We start from the raw sequence: 12,571 nt of genomic DNA, 5'->3' as shown, positions 1-12,571 counted from the left end.
GTTCCCTCAATGTATGCAGGGTTTCCCCAAAAGAGAAGTCCTCAGGGGGGGAGACCGAGGGAATAGACTCCTCTGCATCAGAGTCTTTGAATGGAGAATAGGCATAATCCTGGTCCTCAGATAGTTCTGAGGTAATAGGAGCTTGATCTGAGGAAGGGTAGTCTTCCTCTAATCTGGGCCTTTTGTCAGAGGGGGGATGAGAACCCCTGATAAGAGTAATCAAATCCTCAGACATTTTAAGCATCTGTTTTTTAGGCATGGTGCCTTGAGAGGGGGTCTGAGGAACCTGTTTTTTGGTTTTCATGGCTGATTTAGATTTAGTGAAGGCTTTAATAGAGAAGGAGGAAGGCCTGAAGACCCCTTAAGAAATGGCAGGCCTGTCTAAATTCTGAGTTTCCCCGCCAGGAGTGGCGTCGGAATCTGTAGTAGGAATGGGGGCCGAGGAGCCTGCGACCTCGGGTACTGAAGACACCAGTAATGCATTGTCATCGGTACTCAGGGGCTGCGTAGGCGCCTCGCTGAGTACCAGAGAACCGGTAGTTGGCCTTAGTGTGGTTTCAGTAGGTGGTGCGGACCTCGTGTGTCGGTCCTTATCTTTGCGGTTTTTGCTCAAAACTGGAGTCGGGGTATCCGATGACATAATATAATTAAATTTTTTGCCAAAAAAGTGAAGGGCGAACTCCGCCCGACGCTTAATAGTGTGCTTATTGAATCTAGCACAAAAATGGCAGGCCGAGACGTCGTGGTCTGGGCCTAAGCAAGGTATACAGAAAGAGTGGAAATCCTTATGCGGTATTTGCTTCCCACAAGAAATGCAATTATTAACTTTGTCTGACATCGGTCTGAGGCAAGAAAAGTTTCCCCAACGGGGTACTTAGCTTTCAAGAAGACTTCGGTTGAAATACTTTCGTAAATCTCAGGAGCTGGCCGACCGGCACTTGCGAACTGCTTCTGCTTCGGGCACTGCGCGGCAAGAAAGACTGGAGAAAATGGCGTCGGCTGCCTCTTTTATACCCTGGCGCACTGACATCAGGGAAGAAGCGACAACAACCGACGTCGGACCTAGACTTTGGAATTCGGCCGACCGAGGACCCGCCTGACGGCAGGATAACCCATCTGTTATGACTGCAGCTGTATGCATGATGAACATCCCAATACACACAAGTAAACCCCAATGCAAGTTCAACTTTTATCAACAGACTGTGAGCAGTTCCCTTAAACACATTCAAAGGTCTGCCTGCATAAAAGAACACAGAGAGCGGAAAACAGTACAAACCAGTAAAAGCCACATCAAGTTCTACTTTTATCAACAGACTGTGAACAGTTCTTTTAAACACATTCAAAGGTCCAACAAAAAAAAAAAAACGAAGCAACTATCTGCATTCAATAGCATGGAGAGCGGAACCCTGTACAAACCATTAACAGCCACTGCAAGGTCTATTTGTATCAGCCGACTGTGAGCAGTTCCCTGAAAAACATTCGAAGGGCCAACAAAAAAAAAAAAACCTGAAGCAGCTGTCTACATACAAGAACATAGAGAGCTGAAACCCGTACAAACCAGTAAAAGCTATTGCAAGTTATACTTTTATGAACAGACTGTGAGAAGTTCCCTTAAACACATTCAAAGGTCCAACAACAAAAAAAAAACACCTGAAGCAACTGCCTGCATACAAAAACACAAAGATCGGAACCCTGTACAAACCAGTAAAAGCCACTGCAAGTCCTACTTTTATCAACAGACTGTGAGCAGTTCCCTTAAACACATTCAAAGGTCCAACAACAAAAAAAAAAAAACCTGAAGCAACTGCCTGCATACAAGAACACAGAGAGCGGAACCCAATGCACACCAGTAAAAGCCAATGCAAGTTTAACTTTCATCAACAGACTGTGAGCAGTTCCCTTAAACACATTGAAAGGTCGAAAAAAGAAAAAAAACTAAAAAAACTGCCTGCATACAAAAACACAAAGAACGGAACCCCGTACATACCAGTAAAACCACTGCAAGTTTTACTTTTATCAACAGACTGCGAGCATTTCCCTTAAATACAATCAAAGGTCCAACAACAAAAAAAAAAAAACCTGAAGCAACTGCCTACTTACAAGAACACAGAGAGCAGAACCCCATACAAAACAGTGAAAGCCACTGCAAGTTCTACTTTTATCAACAGACTGTGAGCAGTTCATTTAAACATATTCAAAGGTCCAACAACAAAAAAAAAAAACCTGAAGCAACTGCCTGCATACAAGAACACATAGAGCGGAACCCCATACATACCAGTAAAAGCCACTGCAAGTTCTACTTTTATCAATAGACTGTGAGCAGTTCCCTTAAACACATTCAAATGTCCAACAACAAAGAAAAAGCTGAAGCAACTGCCTGCATACAAGAACACAAAGAGCGAAACCCTGTACAAAAGAGTAAAAGCCACTGCAAGTTCTACTTTTATCAAAAGACTGTGAACAGTTCCCTTAAATACATTCAAAGGTTGAATAAAAAAAAAAAAAAACTGAAGCAACTACCTGCATGCAAGAACACGGAGAGTGGAACCCTGTACAAACCAGTAAAAGCCACTGCAAGTTCTACTTTTATCAACAGACTGTGAGCAGTTCCCTTAAACACATTCAAATGTCCAACAAAAAAAAAAACTCTGAAGCAACTGCCTGCATACAAGAACACAAAGAGTGGAACTCGTACAAACCAGTAAAAGCCACTGCAAGTTCTACTTTTATCAACAGACTGCCAGCAGCTCCCTTAAACGCATTCAATGGTCCAACAAAAAAAAACCTGAAGAAACTGCCTGCATACAAGAACATAAAGAGAGGAACCCCGTATAAACCAGTAAAAGCCACTGCAAGTTCTACGTTTATCAGCAGACTGTGAGCAGTGTAGGTCTATTATAATCTTCTCTCTGTTACTTCTACTAATTCTTCTGCTGTGCACACTACTGAACCACCCCCCTTTTTCCTCCCATTTACTGTAACAAATATATAAATTTTTATGAAGCTTTCCATTTTTTTTATTCTTATATTTTATCTTGTGTATCACATTTCTTTTTACATTCTTATATTTTATTCTCCCGTATTTGTAATAAATACATACAGTTTCCCAAAGCTTTACATTTATGTTATATTCTACTTCCCTGATGCTCTACTAAATCTGCTTTTGAATTAACACAGACAAACAGACACCTTTAGGTACTGACCTGGGCTACCTGGTTGATGGTTTTCTCTTCTCAGAGCTTTCTCCAAGTCCTGGTAGATAGCACCCCCCTTTCTTGTTCTCCTAACATAATTCTAGTGTAAGTTTCCTACCCCTGTTAAACTTATTTTCTCACAGCTTTCTCTAAGCCCTAGCTCTAAGTCCACCCCCTTCTCTTGGTCTCCTAACATAATCTTATTGTAAGCTTCCCAGTCCTGTCAATCCTGTCTATTACCTCCATCATCCTCTTGAGAGTTTACTTATTCCTCCCCTGAGCTGCAGAGCCATCTTTAAATACAAAAACCCTCTGCCTAACTACACTCTGTCTCTGTCCCATGGGCATCCCTCAGTAGTGTGCACTTACTGCATGTCCCTTTCTAAAACCCCTGACTACACTCTGTTTCTGTCTGTCCCACAGACATCCCTCAGTAGTGTGCACTTACTGCATGTCCCTTTCTAAAACCCCTGACTACACTCTGTTTCTGTCTGTCCCAGGGGCATCCCTCAGTAGTGTGCACTTACTGCATGTCCCTTTCTAAAACCCCTGACTACACTCTGTTTCTGTCTGTCCCATGGGCATCCCTCAGTAGTGTGCACTTACTGCATGTCACTTTCTAAAACCCCTGACTACACTCTGTTTCTGTCTGTCCCACGGGCATCCCTCAGTAGTGTGCACTTACTGCATGTCCCTTTCTAAACCCCTGACTACACTCTGTTTCTGTCTGTCCCACTGGCATCCCTCAGTAGTGTGCACTTACTGCATGTCCCTTTCTAAAACCCCTGACTACACTCTGTTTCTGTCTGTCCCACGGGCATCCCTCAGTAGTGTGCACTTACTGCATGTCCCTTTCTAAAACCCCCTGACTACACTCTGTTTCTGTCTGTCCCACGGGCATCCCTCAGTAGTGTGCACTTACTGCATGTCCCTTTCTAAAACCCCCTGACTACACTCTGTTTCTGTCTGTCCCACGGCATCCCTCAGTAGTGTGCACTTACTGCATGTCCCTTTCTAAAACCCCTGACTACACTCTGTTTCTGTCTGTCCCACAGGCATCCCTCAGTAGTGTGCACTTACTGCATGTCCCTTTCTAAAACCCCCTGACTACACTCTGTTTCTGTCTGTCCCACGGGCATCCCTCAGTAGTGTGCACTTACTGCATGTCCCTTTCTAAAACCCCTGACTACACTCTGTTTCTGTCTGTCCCACAGGCATCCCTCAGTAGTGTGCACTTACTGCATGTCCCTTTCTAAACCCCTGACTACACTCTGTTTCTGTCTGTCCCATGGGCATCCCTCAGTAGTGTGCACTTACTGCATGTCCCTTTCTAAAACCCCTGACTACACTCTGTTTCTGTCTGTCCCACGGGCATCCCTCAGTAGTGTGCACTTACTGCATGTCCCTTTCTAAAACCCCTGACTACACTCTGTTTCTGTCTGTCCCATGGGCATCCCTCAGTAGTGTGCACTTACTGCATGTCCCTTTCTAAAACCCCTGACTACACTCTGTTTCTGTCTGTCCCACGGGCATCCCTCAGTAGTGTGCACTTACTGCATGTCCCTTTCTAAAACCCCTGACTACACTCTGTTTCTGTCTGTCCCACGGGCATCCCTCAGTAGTGTGCACTTACTGCATGTCCCTTTCTAAAACCCCTGACTACACTCTGTTTCTGTCTGTCCCACGGGCATCCCTCAGTAGTGTGCACTTACTGCATGTCCCTTTCTAAAACCCCCTGACTACACTCTGTTTCTGTCTGTCCCACGGGCATCCCTCAGTAGTGTGCACTTACTGCATGTCCCTTTCTAAAACCCCTGACTACACTCTGTTTCTGTCTGTCCCACGGGCATCCCTCAGTAGTGTGCACTTACTGCATGTCCCTTTCTAAAACCCCCTGACTACACTCTGTTTCTGTCTGTCCCACGGCATCCCTCAGTAGTGTGCACTTACTGCATGTCCCTTTCTAAAACCCCTGACTACACTCTGTTTCTGTCTGTCCCACGGGCATCCCTCAGTAGTGTGCACTTACTGCATGTCCCTTTCTAAAACCCCTGACTACACTCTGTTTCTGTCTGTCCCACGGGCATCCCTCAGTAGTGTGCACTTACTGCATGTCCCTTTCTAAAACCCCTGACTACACTCTGTTTCTGTCTGTCCCACGGGCATCCCTCAGTAGTGTGCACTTACTGCATGTCCCTTTCTAAAACCCCTGACTACACTCTGTTTCTGTCTGTCCCATGGGCATCCCTCAGTAGTGTGCACTTACTGCATGTCCCTTTCTAAAACCCCTGACTACACTCTGTTTCTGTCTGTCCCACGGGCATCCCTCAGTAGTGTGCACTTACTGCATGTCCCTTTCTAAAACCCCTGACTACACTCTGTTTCTGTCTGTCCCACGGGCATCCCTCAGTAGTGTGCACTTACTGCATGTCCCTTTCTAAAACCCCCTGACTACACTCTGTTTCTGTCTGTCCCACGGGCATCCCTCAGTAGTGTGCACTTACTGCATGTCCCTTTCTAAAACCCCTGACTACACTCTGTTTCTGTGTGTCCACAGGCATCTCTCAGTAGTGTGCACTTACTGCATGTCCCTTTCTAAAACCCCTGACTACACTCTGTTTCTGTCTGTCCCATGGGCATCCCTCAGTAGTGTGCACTTACTGCATGTCCCTTTCTAAAACCCCCTGACTACACTCTGTTTCTGTCTGTCCCACGGGCATCCCTCAGTAGTGTGCACTTACTGCATGTCCCTTTCTAAAACCCCTGACTACACTCTGTTTCTGTCTGTCCCACGGGCATCCCTCAGTAGTGTGCACTTACTGCATGTCCCTTTCTAAACCCCCTGACTACACTCTGTTTCTGTCTGTCCCATGGGCATCCCTCAGTAGTGTGCACTTACTGCATGTCCCTTTCTAAAACCCCTGACTACACTCTGTTTCTGTCTGTCCCACGGGCATCCCTCAGTAGTGTGCACTTACTGCATGTCCCTTTCTAAAACCCCCTGACTACACTCTGTTTCTGTCTGTCCCACGGGCATCCCTCAGTAGTGTGCACTTACTGCATGTCCCTTTCTAAAACCCCCTGACTACACTCTGTTTCTGTCTGTCCCACGGGCATCCCTCAGTAGTGTGCACTTACTGCATGTCCCTTTCTAAACCCCCTGACTACACTCTGTTTCTGTCTGTCCCATGGGCATCCCTCAGTAGTGTGCACTTACTGCATGTCCCTTTCTAAAACCCCTGACTACACTCTGTTTCTGTCTGTCCCACGGGCATCCCTCAGTAGTGTGCACTTACTGCATGTCCCTTTCTAAAACCCCTGACTACACTCTGTTTCTGTCTGTCCCACGGGCATCCCTCAGTAGTGTGCACTTACTGCATGTCCCTTTCTAAAACCCCCTGACTACACTCTGTTTCTGTCTGTCCCATGGGCATCCCTCAGTAGTGTGCACTTACTGCATGTCCCTTTCTAAAACCCCTGACTACACTCTGTTTCTGTCTGTCCCACGGGCATCCCTCAGTAGTGTGCACTTACTGCATGTCCCTTTCTAAAACCCCTGACTACACTCTGTTTCTGTCTGTCCCACGGGCATCCCTCAGTAGTGTGCACTTACTGCATGTCCCTTTCTAAAACCCCTGACTACACTCTGTTTCTGTCTGTCCCACGGGCATCCCTCAGTAGTGTGCACTTACTGCATGTCCCTTTCTAAAACCCCTGACTACACTCTGTTTCTGTCTGTCCCACGGGCATCCCTCAGTAGTGTGCACTTACTGCATGTCCCTTTCTAAAACCCCTGACTACACTCTGTTTCTGTCTGTCCCACGGGCATCCCTCAGTAGTGTGCACTTACTGCATGTCCCTTTCTAAAACCCCTGACTACACTCTGTTTCTGTCTGTCCCACGGGCATCCCTCAGTAGTGTGCACTTACTGCATGTCCCTTTCTAAAACCCCTGACTACACTCTGTTTCTGTCTGTCCCACGGGCATCCCTCAGTAGTGTGCACTTACTGCATGTCCCTTTCTAAACCCCTGACTACACTCTGTTTCTGTCTGTCCCACGGGCATCCCTCAGTAGTGTGCACTTACTGCATGTCCCTTTCTAAAACCCCTGACTACACTCTGTTTCTGTCTGTCCCACGGGCATCCCTCAGTAGTGTGCACTTACTGCATGTCCCTTTCTAAAACCCCTGACTACACTCTGTTTCTGTCTGTCCCATGGGCATCCCTCAGTAGTGTGCACTTACTGCATGTCCCTTTCTAAAACCCCTGACTACACTCTGTTTCTGTCTGTCCCATGGGCATCCCTCAGTAGTGTGCACTTACTGCATGTCCCTTTCTAAAACCCCCTGACTACACTCTGTTTCTGTCTGTCCCACGGGCATCCCTCAGTAGTGTGCACTTACTGCATGTCCCTTTCTAAAACCCCCTGACTACACTCTGTTTCTGTCTGTCCCACGGGCATCCCTCAGTAGTGTGCACTTACTGCATGTCCCTTTCTAAACCCCTGACTACACTCTGTTTCTGTCTGTCCCACGGGCATCCCTCAGTAGTGTGCACTTACTGCATGTCCCTTTCTAAAACCCCTGACTACACTCTGTTTCTGTCTGTCCCACGGGCATCCCTCAGTAGTGTGCACTTACTGCATGTCCCTTTCTAAAACCCCTGACTACACTCTGTTTCTGTCTGTCCCACGGGCATCCCTCAGTAGTGTGCACTTACTGCATGTCCCTTTCTAAAACCCCTGACTACACTCTGTTTCTGTCTGTCCCACGGGCATCCCTCAGTAGTGTGCACTTACTGCATGTCCCTTTCTAAAACCCCCTGACTACACTCTGTTTCTGTCTGTCCCACGGGCATCCCTCAGTAGTGTGCACTTACTGCATGTCCCTTTCTAAAACCCCCTGACTACACTCTGTTTCTGTCTGTCCCACGGGCATCCCTCAGTAGTGTGCACTTACTGCATGTCCCTTTCTAAAACCCCTGACTACACTCTGTTTCTGTCAGACCCATGCGCATCCCTCAGTAGTGTGCACTTACTGCATGTCCCTTTCTAAGCCCCTGACTACACTGCGTTTCTGTCTGTCCCACGGTCAACCCTCAGTAGTGTGCACTTACTGCATGTTCCTTTCTAAAACCCCTGACTACACTCTGTTTCTGTCTGTCCCACGGGCATCCCTCAGTAGTGTGCACTTACTGCATGTCCCTTTCTAAAACCCCTGACTACACTCTGTTTCTGTCTGTCCCACGGGCATCCCTCAGTAGTGTGCACTTACTGCATGTCCCTTTCTAAACCCCTGACTACACTCTGTTTCTGTCTGTCCCACGGGCATCCCTCAGTAGTGTGCACTTACTGCATGTCCCTTTCTAAAACCCCCTGACTACACTCTGTTTCTGTCTGTCCCATGGGCATCCCTCAGTAGTGTGCACTTACTGCATGTCCCTTTCTAAAACCCCTGACTACACTCTGTTTCTGTCTGTCCCACGGGCATCCCTCAGTAGTGTGCACTTACTGCATGTCCCTTTCTAAAACCCCTGACTACACTCTGTTTCTGTCTGTCCCACGGGCCTACCTCAGTAGTGTGCACTTACTGCATGTCCCTTTCTAAAACCCAGAGTACACTCTGCTTCTGTCTGTCCCACGGCAATCCCTCAGCGGTGTGCACTTACTGCATGTCCCTTTCTAAAACCCCCTGACTACACTCTGTTTCTGTCTGTCCCATGGGCATCCCTCAGTAGTGTGCACTTACTGCATGTCCCTTTCTAAAACCCCTGACTACACTCTGTTTCTGTCTGTCCCACGGGCATCCCTCAGTAGTGTGCACTTACTGCATGTCCCTTTCTAAAACCCCTGACTACACTCTGTTTCTGTCTGTCCCACGGGCATCCCTCAGTAGTGTGCACTTACTGCATGTCCCTTTCTAAAACCCCTGACTACACTCTGTTTCTGTCTGTCCCACGGGCATCCCTCAGTAGTGTGCACTTACTGCATGTCCCTTTCTAAAACCCCTGACTACACTCTGTTTCTGTCTGTCCCACGGGCATCCCTCAGTAGTGTGCACTTACTGCATGTCCCTTTCTAAAACCCCTGACTACACTCTGTTTCTGTCTGTCCCACGGGCATCCCTCAGTAGTGTGCACTTACTGCATGTCCCTTTCTAAAACCCCTGACTACACTCTGTTTCTGTCTGTCCCACGGGCATCCCTCAGTAGTGTGCACTTACTGCATGTCCCTTTCTAAATCCCCTGACTACACTCTGCTTCTGTATGTCCCACGGGCATCGCTCAGTAGTGTGCACTTACTGCATGTCCCTTTCTAAAACCCCTGACTACACTCTGTTTCTGTCTGTCCCACGGGCATCCCTCAGTAGTGTGCACTTACTGCATGTCCCTTTCTAAAACCCCTGACTACACTCTGTTTCTGTCTGTCCCATGGGCATCCCTCAGTAGTGTGCACTTACTGCATGTCCCTTTCTAAAACCCCTGACTACACTCTGTTTCTGTCTGTCCCACGGGCATCCCTCAGTAGTGTGCACTTACTGCATGTCCCTTTCTAAAACCCCTGACTACACTCTGTTTCTGTCTGTCCCACGGGCATCCCTCAGTAGTGTGCACTTACTGCATGTCCCTTTCTAAAACCCCTGACTACACTCTGTTTCTGTCTGTCCCACGAGCATCCCTCAGTAGTGTGCACTTACTGCATGTCCCTTTCTAAACCCCTGACTACACTCTGTTTCTGTCTGTCCCACGGGCATCCCTCAGTAGTGTGCACTTACTGCATGTCCCTTTCTAAAACCCCTGACTACACTCTGTTTCTGTCTGTCCCATGGGCATCCCTCAGTAGTGTGCACTTACTGCATGTCCCTTTCTAAAACCCCTGACTACACTCTGTTTCTGTCTGTCCCACGGGCATCCCTCAGTAGTGTGCACTTACTGCATGTCCCTTTCTAAAACCCCTGACTACACTCTGTTTCTGTCTGTCCCACGGGCATCCCTCAGTAGTGTGCACTTACTGCATGTCCCTTTCTAAAACCCCCTGACTACACTCTGTTTCTGTCTGTCCCATGGGCATCCCTCAGTAGTGTGCACTTACTGCATGTCCCTTTCTAAAACCCTGACTACACTCTGTTTCTGTCTGTCCCACGGGCATCCCTCAGTAGTGTGCACTTACTGCATGTCCCTTTCTAAACCCCCTGACTACACTCTGTTTCTGTCTGTCCCACGGGCATCCCTCAGTAGTGTGCACTTACTGCATGTCCCTTTCTAAAACCCCCTGACTACACTCTGTTTCTGTCTGTCCCACGGGCATCCCTCAGTAGTGTGCACTTACTGCATGTCCCTTTCTAAAACCCCTGACTACACTCTGTTTCTGTCTGTCCCACGGGCATCCCTCAGTAGTGTGCACTTACTGCATGTCCCTTTCTAAAACCCCTGACTACACTCTGTTTCTGTCTGTCCCACGGGCATCCCTCAGTAGTGTGCACTTACTGCATGTCCCTTTCTAAAACCCCTGACTACACTCTGTTTCTGTCTGTCCCACGGGCATCCCTCAGTAGTGTGCACTTACTGCATGTCCCTTTCTAAACCCCTGACTACACTCTGTTTCTGTCTGTCCCACGGGCATCCCTCAGTAGTGTGCACTTACTGCATGTCCCTTTCTAAAACCCCTGACTACACTCTGTTTCTGTCTGTCCCACGGGCATCCCTCAGTAGTGTGCACTTACTGCATGTCCCTTTCTAAAACCCCTGACTACACTCTGTTTCTGTCTGTCCCACGGGCATCCCTCAGTAGTGTGCACTTACTGCATGTCCCTTTCTAAAACCCCTGACTACACTCTGTTTCTGTCTGTCCCACGGGCATCCCTCAGTAGTGTGCACTTACTGCATGTCCCTTTCTAAAACCCCCTGACTACACTCTGTTTCTGTCTGTCCCATGGGCATCCCTCAGTAGTGTGCACTTACTGCATGTCCCTTTCTAAAACCCCTGACTACACTCTGTTTCTGTCTGTCCCACGGGCATCCCTCAGTAGTGTGCACTTACTGCATGTCCCTTTCTAAAACCCCTGACTACACTCTGTTTCTGTCTGTCCCACGGGCATCCCTCAGTAGTGTGCACTTACTGCATGTCCCTTTCTAAAACCCCTGACTACACTCTGTTTCTGTCTGTCCCACGGGCATCCCTCAGTAGTGTGCACTTACTGCATGTCCCTTTCTAAAACCCCTGACTACACTCTGTTTCTGTCTGTCCCACGGGCATCCCTCAGTAGTGTGCACTTACTGCATGTCCCTTTCTAAAACCCCTGACTACACTCTGTTTCTGTCTGTCCCACGGGCATCCCTCAGTAGTGTGCACTTACTGCATGTCCCTTTCTAAAACCCCTGACTACACTCTGTTTCTGTCTGTCCCATGGGCATCCCTCAGTAGTGTGCACTTACTGCATGTCCCTTTCTAAAACCCCTGACTACACTCTGTTTCTGTCTGTCCCACGGGCATCCCTCAGTAGTGTGCACTTACTGCATGTCCCTTTCTAAAACCCCTGACTACACTCTGTTTCTGTCTGTCCCACGGGCATCCCTCAGTAGTGTGCACTTACTGCATGTCCCTTTCTAAATCCCCTGACTACACTCTGCTTCTGTCTGTCCCACGGGCATCCCTCAGTAGTGTGCACTTACTGCATGTCCCTTTCTAAAACCCCTGACTACACTCTGTTTCTGTCTGTCCCACGGGCATCCATCAGTAGTGTGCACTTACTGCATGTCCCTTTCTAAAACCCCTGACTACACTCTGTTTCTGTCTGTCCCTAGGGCATCCCTCAGTAGTGTGCACTTACTGCATGACCCTTTCTAAAACCCTGACTACACTCTGTTTCTGTCTGTCCCACGGGCATCCCTCAGTAGTGTGCACTTACTGCATGTCCCTTTCTAAAACCCCTGACTACACTCTGTTTCTGTCTGTCCCACGGGCATCCCTCAGTAGTGTGCACTTACTGCATGTCCCTTTCTAAACCCCCTGACTACACTCTGTTTCTGTCTGTCCCACGGGCATCCCTCAGTAGTGTGCACTTACTGCATGTCCCTTTCTAAAACCCCCTGACTACACTCTGTTTCTGTCTGTCCCACGGGCATCCCTCAGTAGTGTGCACTTACTGCATGTCCCTTTCTAAACCCCCTGACTACACTCTGTTTCTGTCTGTCCCACGGGCATCCCTCAGTAGTGTGCACTTACTGCATGTCCCTTTCTAAAACCCCCTGACTACACTCTGTTTCTGTCTGTCCCATGGGCATCCCTCAGTAGTGTGCACTTACTGCATGTCCCTTTCTAAAACCCCTGACTACACTCTGTTTCTGTCTGTCCCACGGGCATCCCTCAGTAGTGTGCA

Source organism: Protopterus annectens, chromosome 10.part0, assembly GCF_019279795.1.
Source record: "Protopterus annectens isolate FY-2018-M chromosome 10.part0, PAN1.0, whole genome shotgun sequence".
In the NCBI taxonomy this organism is placed as follows: Eukaryota; Metazoa; Chordata; order Ceratodontiformes; family Protopteridae; genus Protopterus; species Protopterus annectens.
The sequence above is the reverse complement of the archived record's forward strand: the minus strand, read 5'-3'. Positions refer to the sequence as shown.